Source organism: Thalassophryne amazonica, chromosome 6 (assembly GCF_902500255.1).
Source record: "Thalassophryne amazonica chromosome 6, fThaAma1.1, whole genome shotgun sequence".
NCBI lineage: Eukaryota > Metazoa > Chordata > Actinopteri > Batrachoidiformes > Batrachoididae > Thalassophryne > Thalassophryne amazonica.
In genome coordinates this window covers 41490324-41508530 of record NC_047108.1, presented here as the reverse complement: position 1 = coordinate 41508530, position 18207 = coordinate 41490324, and the positions used below count along the sequence as shown (strand labels likewise).

The following is an 18207-nucleotide window of genomic DNA, read 5'->3' as shown; positions in this document are numbered from 1 at the left end:
GCTTTGAACAGGGGCAGCGATGAGATGGAGCGTAACTCCAGAGGAAGAGAGTTCCAGAGTCTAGGACCTGCCACGGCAAAGGCACGATCGCCCCACTGTCTAAACCTTGACCGTGGAACCACCAGCAGGTGTTAGTCTGAAGAGGATTGGATTGGATTGGATTGGAAACTTTAAATTGTCCATAGGTGTGCGTGCAGGTGTGAATGTGTTTGTTTGTCTATATGTGGCCCTACGACAGACTGGCGTCCTGTCCAGGGTGTACCCTGCCTCACACCCTATGACTGTTGGGATACGCTCTTAATTGGAGTAAGTGGTTGAAGATGAGTGAGTGAGTTAATGTTTGGTGTCCAAAATAAAGGTCAAATAATGTCAACGTCCATTGGATTCTATGACATATGTTACCCCGTAACGTAATAACTAAGCATGACAGATGGTGCAGACTATTCCTTTGTAACTCAATCAATAATTTGCATAACTTTTTAGTAAAATTGGAACAACTTCAACTTTTGACCCCTGTACAAAATGAAACTGGCCTTGTTCAACCTTTTTTTAACCCCATATTTAATTTAACTTTTATTTAACCAGGTGAGTCCCATTGAGATCAAGACCTCTTTAGCAAGGGAGACCTGGGCAATTATCAAATTTCCTATTCATGTCTTTAAATGTGGGAGGAAACCGGAGCACTCGAAGGAAACCCACGCAAACACAGGAGAACATGCAAACTCCACACAGAAAGGCCACAGGTGAGACTCAAACCCATGAATTCTTGCTGTGAGGCAACAGTGCTAACCACTAAGCCACGGTAAATCCACAACATTTCATCATAATTAGTCCAAACTATACCTTTTTGGGATATTTATGATCAGACAAATGTTCTATATGATTGGAGCATTTTAAAATTCTGACCCCTGTATAATTCTTCATTGACCCGACCTGGCTACAGCTGCCACCCTGGGATGGCCATCAAAGTTTTTTGTGTAGGCCACGGTACACTGAGGCGGGATTGAAACAGTTGAAATGAAGTGGTTGAAGTGTGTGGTTAGTGATTATAATGTGTTTTTATATCAAAGCATAAGTTCTTACGCATCATAACAGTGCTGGTCTAGAGGGAAGTTGAGGGGGTTGCCCCCCCCCCCCCCCCAACCCATCCCCAAGCCGCTGACTAACGGTGCGGTAAATATGGGAAAGGTCTTGCATAAACAAAGGCTGATTGATTAACTATGCTACATATAGAATTAGAAGATTTCCAGTTTTTAAAATAAAAATTGTGTATTTACAAACAATGAAGAGAGAAAGCCACCGTTTAGATTCCCAGATTGCCTTAGAATGCAGGAAAAAGGTTACAGATGTTTTTTAAGGAAACAGGGGAGCTTGTCCCTTCAGGACACCAAACCAAGCCACTGCCTCCCCTTTTCACCTGAAGTTAGATCCACCCCTGCTTGATGATGTAATACCAGCAGATATCTTTTAATTTTAAACCATGTCTAATGTTCGGACTCCTGATGAAAACTATAGCACCCATTTGTCCACACAGAGCCCCATCTTCAGGGTAGAAAAAAGGCATTCTGAATATATGAGCCAAACAACTACAACCAACCACCAGTGATGGGGGGGAAAAAAAAAACCCTGAATTTTTTTTTTCATGATGTTGGGGCTACTGCAGCTAGTGGTGGTGGTGGTGGTGGGGGGTGTCTGGGAGCAATACTACGTGGAATTTGGTGCAATTAATAACCTAAAATGAGAGTTATTTCTCAGTCCTATTTTCTTGCTCATTTAATCATAAAAAGCATATTTTCCCATATTGGCAAGATGACAGAACTATAATACAGTCTGTCACATGGATTAGAATACGGTGTTAATACTACTGGCCACGCATTAACTAATCTGCTAAAGTTTTAGGTTTGACAGACATTTGATAGTGTTGTATTTGCCTTTTTCCCCCTAATTTTTGCTCTTCATCTGTGGATCAAAAGAAACTCTAAACTGAAATGTTACTAGCATTCACATGCCAATAAAATCAAATGTGATTCTTTTACTCCCTCAAATAAACCAGTTAATTACGAAGATAAGCCTCATTTTAAATGTTATTATTATTATTATTATTGTTATTATTATTATTATTTTGTGTACATGACATTAAAAAGAGTTGCCAGCTGCTGGAAAATGTTTGTAAAAACACTCTTGCAGGCACACAAAAAAGGGTCAGATTCAGTCACTTCAGCTTGTAATGTGAACACAGCATACGTTCTAAGCCGTCTTTACAAATAGCTTTACAAAAAATTTATCTGGCTTTCAGTGAAAATTTTACGGGCTTCACAGAGAATAAGGACTGTTACTACAGCTTTAAGGACGGCTTTAAGGACGGCTTTAAGGACGGCTTTAAGGACGCTCGGCGCGCCGCGCTCCGAGCTGCGACGACGAGGCAGAAAACGCCAGATCATTTCTAAGCTGATGGCTCTGTGGATACAAGACCGTCGTGTGCACTTTCTCTGGTTATCACAAGAGCTGGACATCAGCCATTTTCCGGCAGATTTCACTTTTAACAAGAGATTTTGTCATGGAAAGCCGCGCGGAGGCTTTGTGCGTAACGACCGATTCGCTGTTTGAGCGAGACAAAGGAACACCTCTGTTTCGGCGTGTCAGAGGACAAGTTAGGACAAGCCCAGCTCTCCACAATTTCTCTGATACTTACTGGACTGGTAAGCATTGAAAGCCGAGATAGGCATGTCCCAACTTGTCCTTTAACACTCCGAAACGGAGGTGTTCTTTGTCTCGGTCGATCAGCGAATCGGTCGTGATGCACGAAGCCTCCGCACGGCTTTCTATGACAAAATCTCTTGTTAAAAGTGAAATCTGCTGGAAAATGGCTGATGTCCAGCTCTTGTGATAACCAGAGAAAGTGCACACGACGGTCTCAGATCCACAGAGCCATCCGTTTAGAAATGATACGGTGGTTTGTGCCTCTCGATGGCGGCACGGAGCGCGGCGGCACGGAGCGCGGCGTGCCGAGCGTCCTTAAAGCCGTCCTTAAAGCTGTAGTAACACTCCTTATTCTCTGTGAAGCCCGTAAAATTTTCACCGAAAGCCAGATAAATTTTTTGAATGGTTTTCAGCTCCATGTCTCTAAGAGTTTCTGAAAAAATTCTGATGGAAAAAAACCCCAAATCATTCCGCCATTTCCTCGCAATGAAACAACGACGAGAGGGGTGGACCACTCCTCCCACAAGGCGTGCTCACAGGCGAATGACGTAACCGACAGGCGTGGAAAAACTCACGCATGTGCACGAGGGTTCAAGCTTGGCTGACATAAAAACATATGAATCAAATCCATATATTTTTGGAAAAAAATAAAAAGGACCGTTACTTTATGGACAGACCTCGTATGACACTCTCAAAAAAAAAAACACCGTCTCACACCCCGAGCAGCTTCCCCCCTTCCGCTACCCAAACTCATGAACAGTTAACCCTCGCATGATAACACTCTGTGATCAACTTGTCCAAGTCCAGCAAATGCTCCAGAGCCTGTATTGTTGGTGTGAATAGTGATCCGAATGAAGCGAGTGTGCTTCTTTTATGACCGCAATGCAGATGCCGTGCATGCGCAACACGTGGACGTTGCATTCATAATACACCCGTAATACTGCCGTGATAATCTCAATGCGTCGGATCAGTTTCCTCACTATATGCGTTATATAACCGTGATTGTTCATCATATATTCGCTATATACGTATTATTAATATATCCGTAATTCATACTGGGACATTTGTCATTTTTGGCCATTTTTGTTGCGGACGACAATGAACGCCCGCAATTTGTATACTCAATTCATGCACAATTAATCCTCTCCCCAGTGGGACAGGGCCCTAAAGTTTTAGGTTTGACAGAAATTTGATCATGTAGTATTTGCCTTTTTTCCTCCCAATTTTTGATCTTCATCTGTGGATCAAACACAAATCTAAACTGAAATGTTACTAGTGTTCCCATGCCAATGAAATTAAATGTGATTCTTTTTCTCCATTAAATAAACCAGTTAATTATGATGATAAGCCTCATTTTAAATTTAATTATTACTATTATTATTATTATTAATATTATTATTAATAAACAGCGGCGATGACGTGGATGGCCCGGCCGTCCACGCCATCGCCGGATTGATGTGCGCCAGTGGCGCTCTCGGAACCTGGGCTTGCTTCGCCGGATTCCGAACAGTGATACTGTTATCCCTACTGAGGTCCTTACCCTGGGTCTCCTGAACATCATATCACTGTTCTCAAAATCTTTGTTGATTAATGATCTAATCATGGATCATCATTTAGATATGATTGGCTTATGTGAAACCTGGCTCAAACCCACAACTCTCCTTCCTCTGAATGAGGCCTGCCCACCGGTGTACACATTTAGTCACGTGTCTTGTGGTGTGAAGCAAGGCGGAGGTGTTGCTTTTATTTACAAATCTAGGTTTTCTTTATTAGCTGTTGGGGGTCACAAATATAATTCCTTTGAGCATCTGACTCTCTGTTATGCTCATGATGCTAAGTACTGTCAGGGTCATAAAACTGGAGCTCAGCTATGTTATTTTGTCACTGTATATAGGCCCCCTGGCCCACACTCTGATTTCTTAGATGAATTTGGTGCGTTCATCTCTAGATGGTCAACTAGTGCAGATAACATTTTGATTATTGGTGACTTTAACATTCATATAAATAAGCCCACTGATCCCCTTAGCAAATCATTTATGCAAATTGTGGATGCATTAGGATTCCAGCAATGCATTCAGGACCCAACACACATTAGTGGAAATATCCTGGATCTGGTTCTTGCACGTGGGTTTGCTGTCACAAATATCAACATCTTGCCTCTCGCATCTATAGTCTCTGACCATTCATTTATCAGGTTTACATTTACGCTGCCGCGTTTAGTGGAACAACAACCTTGTCTACTACTGCGGCATTGTATTAAACCCTCAACTATGACTGAACTTGAGGCTAGACTACTTGATATTTTAGCTTTGAGTCTGGAGAATGCTAAATCAGTAGACAGCCTTGCGGATAGTCTAAATTTAGCGCTTAAAACTACACTTGATAAGATTGCACCTCCTCTTTTAAGGCCACGCCCTCCTAAGGCACAGTCACCTTGGTTCAATGATTATTTGTGTGACCTCATGCAGAAGGTAGAGGTTTGGAACGGAAATGGCGTTGTTCCAAATTAGAGGTGTTCCATCTTGTGGGGCGGGATGCTATTTTAGATTATAAGCATGCACTGCTGGCCACAAAGTGGACCTATTACTCTGATTTGTACAGTAAAAACAAACATAACTGTTTGTTTTTACATAACTAATTTTTTGACTAATTGTTTGCATTTCTTATTCACGGGCAGCCACGTGTTAGTCGTTCTCCCTTTTCAGCGAGGGATTTCTTTGATTATTTTGAGAAGAAAATATACTCAACAAAAATATAAACGCAACACTTTTGATTTTGCTCCCATTTTGTATGAGATGAACTCAAAGATCTAAAACTTTTTCCACATACACAATATCACCATTTCCCTCAAATATTGTTCACAAACCAGTCTAAATCTGTGATAGTGAGCACTTCTCCTTTGCTGAGATAATCCATCCCACCTCACAGGTGTGCCATATCAAGATGCTGATTAGACACCATGATTAGTGCACAGGTGTGCCTTAGACTGTCCACAATAAAAGGCCACTCTGAAAGGTGCAGTTTTGTTTCATGGGGGGGGATACCAGTCAGTATCTGGTGTGACCACCATTTGCCTCATGCAGTGCAACACATCTCCTTTGCATCATCCATGAAGAGAACACCTCTCCAACGCGCCAAACTCCAGCGAATGTGAGCATTTGCCCACTCAAGTCGGTTACGACAACGAACTGGAGTCAGGTAGAGACCCCGATGAGGACGACGAGCATGCAGATGAGATTCCCTGAGACGGTTTCTGACAGTTTGTGCAGAAATTCTTTGGTTATGCAAACCGATTGTTTCAGCAGCTGTCCGAGTGGCTGGTCTCAGACGATCTTGGAGGTGAACATGCTGGATGTGGAGGTCCTGGGCTGGTGTGGTTACACGTGGTCTGCAGTTGTGAGGCTGGTTGGATGTACTGCCAAATTCTCTGAAACGCCTTTGGAGATGACTTATGGTAGAGAAATGAACATTCAGTACACGAGCAACAGCTCTGGTTGACATTCCTGCTGTCAGCATGCCAATTGCACGCTCCCTCAAATCTTGCGACATCTGTGGCATTGTGCTGTGTGATAAAACTGCACCTTTCAGAGTGGCCTTTTATTGTGGACAGTCTAAGGCACACCTGTGCACTAATCATGGTGTCTAATCAGCATCTTGATATGGCACACCTGTGAGGTGGGATGGATTATCTCAGCAAAGGAGAAGTGCTCACTATCACAGATTTCGACTGGTTTGTGAACAATATTTGAGGGAAATGGTGATATTGTGTATGTGGAAAAAGTTTTAGATCTTTGAGTTCATCTCATACAAAATGGGAGCAAAACCAAAAGTGTTGCGTTTATATTTTTGTTGAGTGTAGAAGATATTAGGCTGAGCATATCTCAGCACACCTCAGCCCAGCCATTAAAACCTGCTATGGAGGTGGGTGCTACCATTGAGGTGTTACCTAGATTGACAGAATTTAATAGTATTTCATTGGGCGTGCTGACGAAACTTGTGGCGTCTACAAAAAGCACAACCTGTTTATTTGATCCCATACCAACAAAATTGTTTAAGGACCTGTGGTCCACTCTTGGGCCGACTGTGCTGGAAATTATTAATCTGTCATTAACCTCTGGATCTGTTCCGAAATGTTTTAAATCGGCAGTGATTAAACCATTACTTAAGAAATCTAATCTTGACCCTAGTGTATTGAAAAATGACAGGCCGATATCAAATCTATCATTCTGTTCCAAAATTTTAGAAAATGTGGTTTCACAGTAGCTCGTAGACCACCTCACTGAGAATGATCTTTTTGAGCCGCTACAGTCTGCTTTTAGGAAATATCACTCCACAGAGACAGCACTCACTAAAGTAGTGAATGATCTACGAGCAATGGACTCAGACACCACTATGGTTTTGGTGTTGTTAGATCTCAGTGCTGCGTTTGATACCGTGGATCATCATATTTTACTCGATAGGTTGGAGAATTTTGGGGGGATTACTGGAAGTGCCCTTGCCTGGTTGACATCATATCTGTCCAGTCATTCTCAATGTGGCTTGTATAATGGCACTACCTCTGACCTTGCTGACATGAGATTTGGGGTTCCACAGGATCTGTTTTAGGCCCCTTGCTTTTCTCCCTGTATGTGGCACCCCTTGGGCATATACTGCGAAGTTTTGGGATTGCCTTTCATTGTTATGCTGATGATACTCAGTTGTACATGCCAATAACTGCGGGAAATCTCACTCCCATAACATCCCTGGAGGACTGTCTTCTATCAGTGAGAAGTTGGATGTCTGGTAACTTCATACTTTTAAACTTTGAAAAGACTGAAATGATGGTTCTTGGTCCAGCGAGACATCGGCATCAGTTTGACCAGCTGGCGCTCAGCCTGGGTTCGTGTGTCATACATCATACGGACAAAATGAGGAACCTTGGGGTCATTTTTGATCCCACGTTGTCTTTTGACCTCCACATCAGGGATGTTACTAGGACTGCTTTTTTCCATCTCAGAAATATAGCGAGGATCCGCCCCATCCTGTCCATGGCTGATGCTGAGACCCTGATTCATGCTTTTGTTTCTTCTAGACTAGATTATTGTAATGTTCTCTTTTCAGGGTTACCGCAGTCCAGCATCAGGGGTCTTCAGTTGGTTCAGAACGCTGCCGCCAGACTTCTGACACGTAGCAGAAGGTCTGAACATATCACACCCATTTTGGCATCTTTGCACTGGTTCCCTGTCTCTGTGAGAGCAGAATTTAAGGTTTTGCTATTGACTTACAAGGTTGTTCATGGACTGGCGCCATCTTATCTGGCTGATCTGGTGGAACTCTACGTGCCAGCCCGGGCTTTGCGGTCGCAGGATGCGGGACTTCTCTGTGTTCCCAGGGTGAAGAAGTCAGCAGGTCAAAGAGCCTTTTCATATCGTGCACCCACCCTTTGGAACGGTCTTCCTGCGACGGTGAGGCAGTCGGAGTCCGTGGACATTTTTAAGTCAAGACTCAAAACCTGTTTTTATTCTCTTTCTTATGAATAGTTTTTATTTTTATCTGTTTTATTTATTTTACTTCTGTTTTTATTTATGTATTTGATTTTTTTAAATTCATTTTTTAATTATTTATTAAATTTTATGTTGCCTTGTTTTATTTAAGGCGCCTTGAGACAGCTTTTGCTGTGATTTGGTGCATTATAAGCTAATTAAATTAAATTAAATTATTATTATTTTGTCAGTGTACATGACATTAAAAAGAGTTGCCAGCTGCTGAAAATTTTTTGTAAAAACACTCTTGCAGGCACACAAAGGGGTCAGATTCAGTCACTTCAGCTTGTAATGTGAACACAGCATAAGTTCTAAGCCGTCTTTACAAATAGGCAAACTGTCCTTTCTGCAAACTTTTTTTCCACAGGTGATCAGATTCAAACCCGTTCTTACACCCTGTCTGTCTGCTGTCAAACGCCTTTTATTTCATAAACTGGCTGCCTCGTTTGCTGCGTGATCCGCAGATAAATGTCGCTCAGAGTTCTGGTTCTGTGCTGTGTCCTAAGTGGACGGAGTCAAAGCGGAGCAGAGCGCACGGGAAGAGAGCGCCTGTCCCCGGTTTCCTGCCGCACACGGAGAGAATTCGGCTGCGCCCAACTCGGGATAAAGCTGAATCCTGTCCGTGTGCGGCAGGACATGTCACACAATTCAGAAAAACGTGCAGGAATTATATATAAGCCTGTATTTATAGTGTTATGAATGAAACGTGCGTTATTTGTTAGAAAGTCGAGGTGTATCTGAGTTTAGCCCCCCTCCATTTGAGCAACCCAGAGGTGAACTGTCCTCCGTGCGCGGCGCGCCTGTCCTCTTTCACCATCATCTCACTGCTTCAGCCAGCGGGAACGCCTGCAGCTGCCTACAGGGGGCGCCAATTTGCCAATTCCACACCACAGCTCCGTGTCCCACACACAGTGCGGTGGACACGATTTTTTTTTTTCTCAAATGCTCGCCCCCATGTTGCCGCCCGTATGAAAAACCCCCACTGTCCAGAGGATCGTAAGTTCGAGTCCTGAGGGGTAGCGAACGTGCGGAGATATAGTACAAGGCAGAGTGCAGCCGTTATATTTTATTTGCTTGTGTAATTTGCAGAGCGTTTTTTTTTTTTTTTTATTTTATTGTTGTATTGATATTTGGTTGTGTCATATTTGCAAAGTGTTTTTTTAAGTGTTTATATTTATGGTAAATTGCAGTTGCAGAGCGTTTTTTTTTCTTTTTGTGTTTATTTTTGTTTGCATCATAGTAATTTGCAGCGGGCTTTTTTTTTTGGTTGTGTTCAATGATCATTATGTTTGTGTAATGTTTGGAAGGGAACATTTGCACGTATCAAACGTTCATTGACTGTTTGTCTGTTTGGTTGCCTTAATTTGCAGATAACTTTTTGTGTGTTTTGTTGGTTGCGTCATGGTAATTTGCAGAGCGTTTTTTTTTTTTTTTTTTTTAAGTTGTGTGTTCATGATGTTTGTTGGCCACCGCATTACGCGGCTCCACGTAAGCCCAGTGTGAAAGGCCTTACTTTGCTGTGAGATTTTACGTGTTTTACGCGAGATTTGAAACTTGAACCATGCGTGAGTTTTTTTTTTTTTTTAATAAACCGTGCGGCCTTCGTTGGTTTCCGTCGCCATTTTGCCATTTGGGAGCTTGTAGAGGTGTGCTGGTTTGTGGATTAAAATCTATCACCATCAGGTAAGAAATATCTATTGCAATGCTTTCAAACATGCTACAAAAATTATTTGAACGTCGTGGTTATACGTAGGTCGACGTATTATAATTATTGTCTTTGTTTATACGTTATAACTGATGTTTTTTTTCGAATTGATCTGACGTGCACTTCTGAATTTACGTTGATTTACCGTCTTTAATTTCTTAAGAATCACACTTTGGACTTACATAACGATGAAAAAGCATGTATATGTTATGCTCACTACATAGTTGATCTGTCTAAAAGTTTGGATATAAGCCTGTATTTACCAACAACTATTCAATCTAATTAACCCACGGCCTGGGCGGCGTGGCACAAACCTTAGTTATTGTGGACTCCAAACAACATTAAACCACTGCCACGGGCCATGTAGTTCGTGGCTTGTTCATAAATAAATTTGAAGTTTTAATAATACTTGGCATTTTACATTTATTATGTGGCTGGACCGAAAAACGCAGCAGTGTTAGTCCCTGTCTGTTGCGTGTTTTGCAATAAGCCAGTTTCGAGGTTCTCAGTGCGCGTGTGCGGAGAGCTCCTAACACTTCCGGTTCACAGGTCAATGCGTATAAACAGACTGCCGACGCCATAGAAATAGAGACCTGGACGTCACGTGACGAGCGGCGAGCCGCACGGCGGCTATTACTAAGGGTGGAGGGGGCGCCTTGAGCCAGTTAAGGTGCTGGTTAAACAGAAGCTAAATGAGGGGAAAAAAAGGCAGCCAGTGCTTCACCATCAACTGCACCAACTACAGAAACAAATTCTCGAATACTAAAATGAACTGTACAAGAGCCTTAATGTAATTGTTATTTGTACCTGGTTCTTTTTATGTAAATTTCTGCCCCTTACCAAAAACCAAACCATTGCATTCCTTTATTCAAGGTCATGTTAGAAACCAGGCCTGGGACCCTCACAGACAGTGTCCATCTTGTGAAAGGCCCCTAAAATGAGTCATACAACACTTTTTATACCTTGTGGGTGTTAACATAGGTGTGGTTTACCCCCAATCTCAATTCTCTTTTGTACCCCTTCCCCTTGGCCCTACCCCTACGCCTACCCCTTTAAAACAAGGGGTAAAGTGAAGGGGTATGCCTCTAGCCCTATGAATTGAGACACCCCTCCGACTTAGGAGAAAAAAAAACTGCCGGTGTCAAACTGCCGTCTTCACTTTTTGTTAAAATGGCAACCGAAATGCAACTTGTTGCAGTAGACTGTTTGCTCTTTTTATTTTCTCGCCTTTCTGCGTAAATGCAAAGAAATAGAAGTTGCAGATTTCTTTGACGCATTGCAATCATGTCATGTTAATTTAATTAATTTGTAATTTATAATAATAATGAATATTATTAATTAATTGATTAGTAATTTATTAATGTTAATGATACTAGTGATTAATCAATAATGATAATTAATATTCTTTGATTACTCATTAATTGACTGTTTATTAATTAATTAGTAATTAAAATAATTTGATAATTTATTCATTTATATAGCGCCAAATCACAACTAATCGCCTCAAGGCGCTTCACAAACATCATTTAAAAGCAGAATAAAATGAAATAAAATTAAAACAATACAAATTTTAAAACATAAATAAGTAAAAGAAGTAAAATAATAAATAATAAAAAAGACAATCATAAAATACTAATGATAAAACAGGAAAACTTTATTTATTTAAAATAAATAAACACAAAATATATCAGTCTGTGTGCAATGAATGTATACATTATACAAGTTTCACTTTTTGAATGGAATTACTGAAATAAATCAACTTTTTCATGATATTCTAATTATATGACCAGCACCTGTATGTATGTTTTGGGCTGCATCTAGTTCTGTTAACCTTATATTTCTTTTTCAAATTCTCCCATTTTTTGCATCCAGCCCTATTTCCTTGACAAATAATAGCAGTCTGTTAGGACGTCAGGTTATGCGTTACACGTATACATGTGCGTCTGTATATATTTTCCAACTTATTTCCATTGATGAAACTTCTCATTTTCTGCCTCATTTTCATATTAGGAGACGAGTGTGTTCAGGGCTCCTGTTTGTTTACTAAATGCACACACGTTACAGACCTTGAAATCCAACAGCAGGGGTTGATATTATCCAAAGATTTATTAACATGCTTATCCTTTATCATGATTTTCTCCGTTGTGAGATATAAAAGTGTCTTATCGTAGCGTTCGTGTGTATATGCATTTTAACGCCTCAGCGCACGAGCGACATTAACGATATTCTTCAGAACGACAATATACGCAACATGCATCCAGCAGCATACATGTTGCTGTCACAGACAACTGTCTGTAAAGTTTTTTGGCAAGTTATAACTTTCTAAACAGCGTAATTTGTAATGAAAGCCGCTTCATTTATGCGGCTCTTTCGGCGCCATGTTTGTTTTTTTGGAGAGAGCAGTAAGCTCCTCCTACCCCTCCAAACGGAGTGTGCATCCAGATTCACTCCAAACGGAGTGGTTTGTAGCCCTTCGCCTTCCCCTCTGCCTCGCTACTAAAAGAGAATTGAGACACCCCTCTGTCTCTCGTGCCCGCGCAAAACGGAGGGGAAGGGGTAAGGGGTAGAATTGAGACTCAGCCTTAGTCTCTCATTTCTAATGTTACTGGCTCTCACCAACAGGGGGAGATCTCCCTGTATCTGAAACTTGGACAGATGATAGAGTAAAACTTAACATATTTCTCAGAACTTCCAAACAAATACTTAATAGCTAACATAAAACAAAGAATAGCACAGATATTATCTAACAACTCCCCCTCTTGACATGAATCTATCATGTCAACAATAAAGACCATTTTGGCATAATTCATTTCCCATGTATTATCCGATATTCCAATCAAATCAATTTCTGCCAAACATATAGGCACATAGGCAACCATCAATTGACCCCATCCTGATGCTCCTTCACAGTGCCCATGTAATAACTCAGGGTCTCTCTGAGACATTGACGTAATTGTGACGTGCCTGTTAGGTCGTCCCGGGTTTTGAGGTGGGATCTTACCCGTCATATCCCGCCTTCCATACGCTCCTGACACAACATGCCATCAAGGCAGGGGTAGCAAGGTGTGAGAGGGAACTACCATTCAAGGTGTCACATCCAAATTGTCATTAACCTTTAAATTTTCTAAGACCATTGAATGTGAATTGAATTATCTTCCCAACAATTCCCAAAGATTAATCTGTTAGATAATTCTGCACTCAACCAACAACAAATGATTACTGTATTCCCATATCAAATGAAATATGGAAAAGATCAGTTACAAAAGTTATAAAGACAATAACAATGAAAATAGGGAGCTCACTCCTGGTGTTCATCATAAAATTATCCACACATCCATAATAAAACACAAATATTCCGGATATCCACGTGGATGGAGTGGTCTTCAGTTGCTTTTAACATTTTCCTTGGTCAGTCGCAACATATTATATAGCAGAAAATAAGCTAGTCTCTCCATGTACAGACAAATCAAATTATAGGCACTGCAGTACCTATATCAATAGCACAAATGATGTATACAGGACTTCATCATCGCCCAGTGTATCATACAAAAATCTAGTCACCGTATCAGCGAATCAAAACTGAAAAATTAATTGATTAAAAAAGAAAACAGAAGACATCTCCAAAAAGAACTGTGGCCTATATGTGTTAACACTCAGCAGCACAACATTTTAATCAGGCAGTAAAAATACATTGGTCTTCTTTCTCGTCTTCTTCTAGGGTCCTCTTCCAGGGTCTTCTTCAGAAGGGGAACTTATGGGTATCGCTTTGTTAAGAGTGCTGTAACATTTGATAGGGGAAAGATACCCCTAATTTGGTCTCAGGCAGTGGTGATGCATTTAAAAAAAACAAATGTCTTATACAGAGGACCAGTACAGGTACTGCTAAAGTCAAGTCAATTTGAATGTAATAATATGAAGGTACCAGCCCAACCATCTGCCAGAATATTCTACCAACTCAATCTACTATTAGATTGATACCAAATTCATAGCCAATCCCTCAGCACGTCTTTAGTCCTGTCAGGACTCTGGTTACAGGGCCGTCAGATACAATATTGTTTGGAAGTAATTTACAACACTCTTAACCATATGAAATATTCAATTTTTTCCTACTAAAATATATGAGCCATCCATGAAATGGCTAAGAATTATTCATATAGTCCAGTCACAATGTCTCTGGTCAGATAATCCGTCTTTGCACATTGAAATAAACATAATTGATTCCATCCACCTTTTTTGCAATTTAGAACCACCAATTTAGATTCGTGAGGCACCCCCCTAAGTACTGAACTGGAATATATTCTAAATATTATATATGAAATACTAACAGGCCTCCTTCTTACTCTATAATCCCTAAAATACTGAATTAAGTCCCTTCCCATAATATTAATAGAGCAATAAAGAAATGATGGTGGATATTCCATGCCAATCTTCTGGAAGGGTATACATCTTAATGTATGTCCCCCTCAGTACCAATTGAATCAGCACAAACCTTCACTATCTTGGTGGTACAATCCCCTGAAATTCCATCCACTATTTAGTGTCCCAGGATAAGTGCTAACAAGGTCCTAAGCATCCCCAATAATTTTAAAATCATACTATGAGTCCCATAAGTTATTTTAGCTATTGTAAAATTTGGATCTCCATCAGTGAAGTCTGAATATTGCATCCACCGAAACTAAACTAAAAAAACTAAACTAAACAAACCCTGAAAAACCCGAATTCCCCTACATGAAATGCATGTTCAGGATGTGGAAACATATGGTCCATAAAGTATCACATATACCCAAATTGCCACAGTATGTCATATTTTTCATCTCTGTCCATCCTATTGTATTTCTTTTCAGATATGATATATAATTCACTTCAACACAATCCAAGCTAATATCTATGTCAGGCAGGTTAAAACAAGTCAAATACAAAATAAATCTGAAATCTTAAAACTGATTCATACATTTCTACAAAATACTCATGTTTTAGAGTTCTCATGGGATTCATATTAAATTTACAGAATATGTAAAAATTATGTGCATACGAGGTCTATTAGAAAAGTTAATGTTAGCTGCTGTGAGCTACAATCGCTTCCTGATCATGTTGTTCTGGAGGAAAGTGAAGTTTGCTCTTTAACGTCTTGATTATTGTTCTTTACAACACTGTTTGTCCTCTTTGTTCCAGACTAATATATATAATACGAGGTCTATTAGAAAAGTATCCGACCTTATTATTTTTTTCAAAAACCATATGGATTTGAATCACGTGTGATTACATCAGACATGCTTGAACCCTCGTGGGCATGCGAGAGTTTTTTCACGCCTGTCTGTTACGTCATTCGCCTGTGGGCAGTCTTTGAGTGAGGAGTGACCCACCCTCTCGTCGTTTTTTTCATTGTTTAGGAATGGCTCAGAGACTGCTGCTTTGTTTGATCAAAATTTTTTCAAAACTGTAAGGCACAACTGAGTGGACACCATTCGATAAATTCAGGTGGTTTTCGGTAAAAAATTTAACAGCTGATGAGAGATTTTGGTCTGGTAGTGTCGCCGTAAGTACGGCCTGCGGCACCTGACGGCGATCTGCGCTTCGAGGCGGCAGCGTCTCGCCCTTTCAAGTTGAAAACTTCCACATTTCAGGCTCTGTTGACCCAGTAAGTCGTCAGAGAACAGAGAACTTTCAGAAGCAGTCGGCATGAGGAGTTTATTCGGACATTCCATTGTTAACGGACATTTTGTAATGAAAGAACGTGCGGGCAGAGTCGCATGTCGGGCCGGACCCGACCGCGGGGGGTCGCCACAGGGAAAACACCTCCATTGGAAACCTTAACGGGCAAGTTGGAACATGCCCAAGCTGTTAAACAATTTCTCAGTTACTCACTTGTTGAAAGCCATCAAAAGCCGCCTGAATTTTACAAATGGTTTTCAACACGGAGGTGTTTTTCCTGTCGCGGCGCACACAGAATTTGCGCGCACATCTTTCATTAAAAAATGGCCTTAAACAGTGGAATGTCCGCATAAAGTCCTCATACCGGCCTTTTCTGAATCTTCTCTGTTCTCTCACGACGTCCTGGGTTAATTAAGCCTTAAATTAGGATGTTTTCAGGTCGAAACAGGCCGACGACGGCGCCTGGAAGCGCTGCAGGACGTCCCGTTCTGTGGGAAGTCCTTACACTGACAAAAACACCCCATAATCTCTCATCAGCCGTTAAACTTTTCACAGAAAACCAGCTTAATTTCTCGAATAGTATCCACTCGGTTATTCCTCACAGGTCCAGAAAAAATTTTGAAGCAACGCGCGCCGTCTGGAGCAGCGTGTGAAACAAAGGAATTCAGCCGAGAGGGCGGGACCACATCTCACTCAAGGCCTGCCTACAGGGAAATGACATCACCGACGCGCGTGAAAAAACTCACGCATGTGCACGAGGGTTCAAGCATGATTGGTGGAATCGCACGTCATTCAAATCCATATAGTTAAAAAAAAAAATAAAAGGGTCGGTTTATTGTCTAATAGACCTCGTATTGTAAAGCACTAAAGCGGCCCAGTTATTGTAGCATAAAATCTTAGCACATCCCAGAAAGTCCACCAACAACAGCAAAAAAAAAACACTAAACTGTAACAAAAATCCATTAAAACCCAAACACATATCATGTCTTGGTGGTCTACATCATACATGTCAACCTCTTTGAGGGTCCACCTGTATAACCAAGTGAGAAAATCCATAAAATCCTTATAACCTTCAAATCGCACTAAAATCAGTTTTATTACACTACACATAACCGCATAGTGGTATCACATAACTGGGTTTTTGTCCAGATATTATGAGTTGCCTCAGTGACATTAAAGTCAGGATCATTAGTGTTTCCTTCACAGTTGAACTTCAAACAATAGAGATCTAGTATTCATGACAGAAATAAGAACTGTGTGTCATTAATAGAAAGACAATAAAATCATGAAAAATAAATTGCATATAATGAGCAAAATAAAACTCAGAACTTCATGTGTATCAAAAATCGCCTGTGAGGTGTTTTGAAACAGGTCGCTCCTCACCCTCCATGTTATTGTCCTGCCTTAAGACGAGAGCGAAACAGAGTGAGCGAGGCTGCAGCACAATGACATCAGATTCTGAGTCGTTTTATGCTTGGTGGATAAAATAAATAATTCACGGTCATCGCGAATATGAAAAATAACCGAGATTGGCTAATATTGTAATAATTGTGACTGCCCTACCTGCAATAGCTCTCTAATAAGTGATAGCCATATCACTTGATTACTCATCTATTGTCATCATTACCTGTACAGGAAAACACCACAAATCATCTCACAAGATATGAATGTGAGTCAGTTTGTCATACAATTCCCACTGCAGTATACGCCATAACAATTTCCAAAGAACATCACCTATTATTCTACATAATTCCACCTCAGTTAATTATTCATCTAATCGGAACACACTACAGAAGATACAACCAATATCACTACATAAATACCCATATTAAAGACAAACAATTTCACTGGTGTGACAAAGGTCGTAGAAGTCCGCAACATGTTCCAATGCAACTAAATCTACTATTGAGCTAACGTTTTATGACAACATAATGTGCAGGTAAGTCCAGTCCAAAATGTCAATGATCTTCCAAGATCTCTGCTGATTTATTTTAGTATGTTCTTCAGGAAAAAACAAAACAAAATTCTCCACTTCGCGTGGCTGAGAGTCGCAGGGCCACTGAGAGTGCGTTTTTCTGCCACAGGGAGACAAAGGCGTTCGGTAATAACCTGATGAAAGAATTCAACAAATTAAAACAATCAGTTCCAAAGAATACTGTTGTGTGGGCCGCTGAAGAGGAGGTACTGCTGGCCCACCACCACCAGAGGGCGCCCTGCCTGGAGTGCGGGCTCCAGGCACCAGAGGGCGCTGCCGCCGACGAAGGCTGCCAGGGTGACAGCTGTCACCCATTACTGGACACAGCTGACTGCACTCAGGACGGAGGTATATCAGCAGGACAGCGTCTCCACCTCAGTGCCGAGATATCGCCTTGAGCCTAAGGTAATCTTCTCTGCAGCTTATTTAAGTATAATCCTATAATACTTGTTAAACCTTTCAGGACAGCTGACTACCGAAAGCCGAGTGATCGGATAAGTACTCACCTTCCTGCTTATTGTGACAAGAGGTGGAGGCGGCTTGCCCCTCTCATCTACTGGGTGCGGTCGCATCCCAACCTGTGTGTTTGTGTTCTTTCCCGCCAGCAGTACCGGATCCGACGAGCGAAGGCAGTGGCCACCTGGGAATTCGGG

The 18207-nt window shown here is 41.1% G+C and overlaps 1 long non-coding RNA gene across 1 annotated transcript; it reads right to left on the bottom strand.

The window, feature by feature from the left end:
• Nucleotides 1-1741: 1741 nt before the first annotated feature.
• LOC117512103 lies at nucleotides 1742-17447 on the bottom strand. The gene is made up of 3 exons (XR_004561209.1): nucleotides 17437-17447; nucleotides 3044-3047; nucleotides 1742-1864 (listed from the first exon to the last, which is right to left on the bottom strand). It is a non-coding gene; the product is annotated as an uncharacterized LOC117512103 (long non-coding RNA).
• Between the last annotated feature and the right edge of the window lie 760 nt (nucleotides 17448-18207).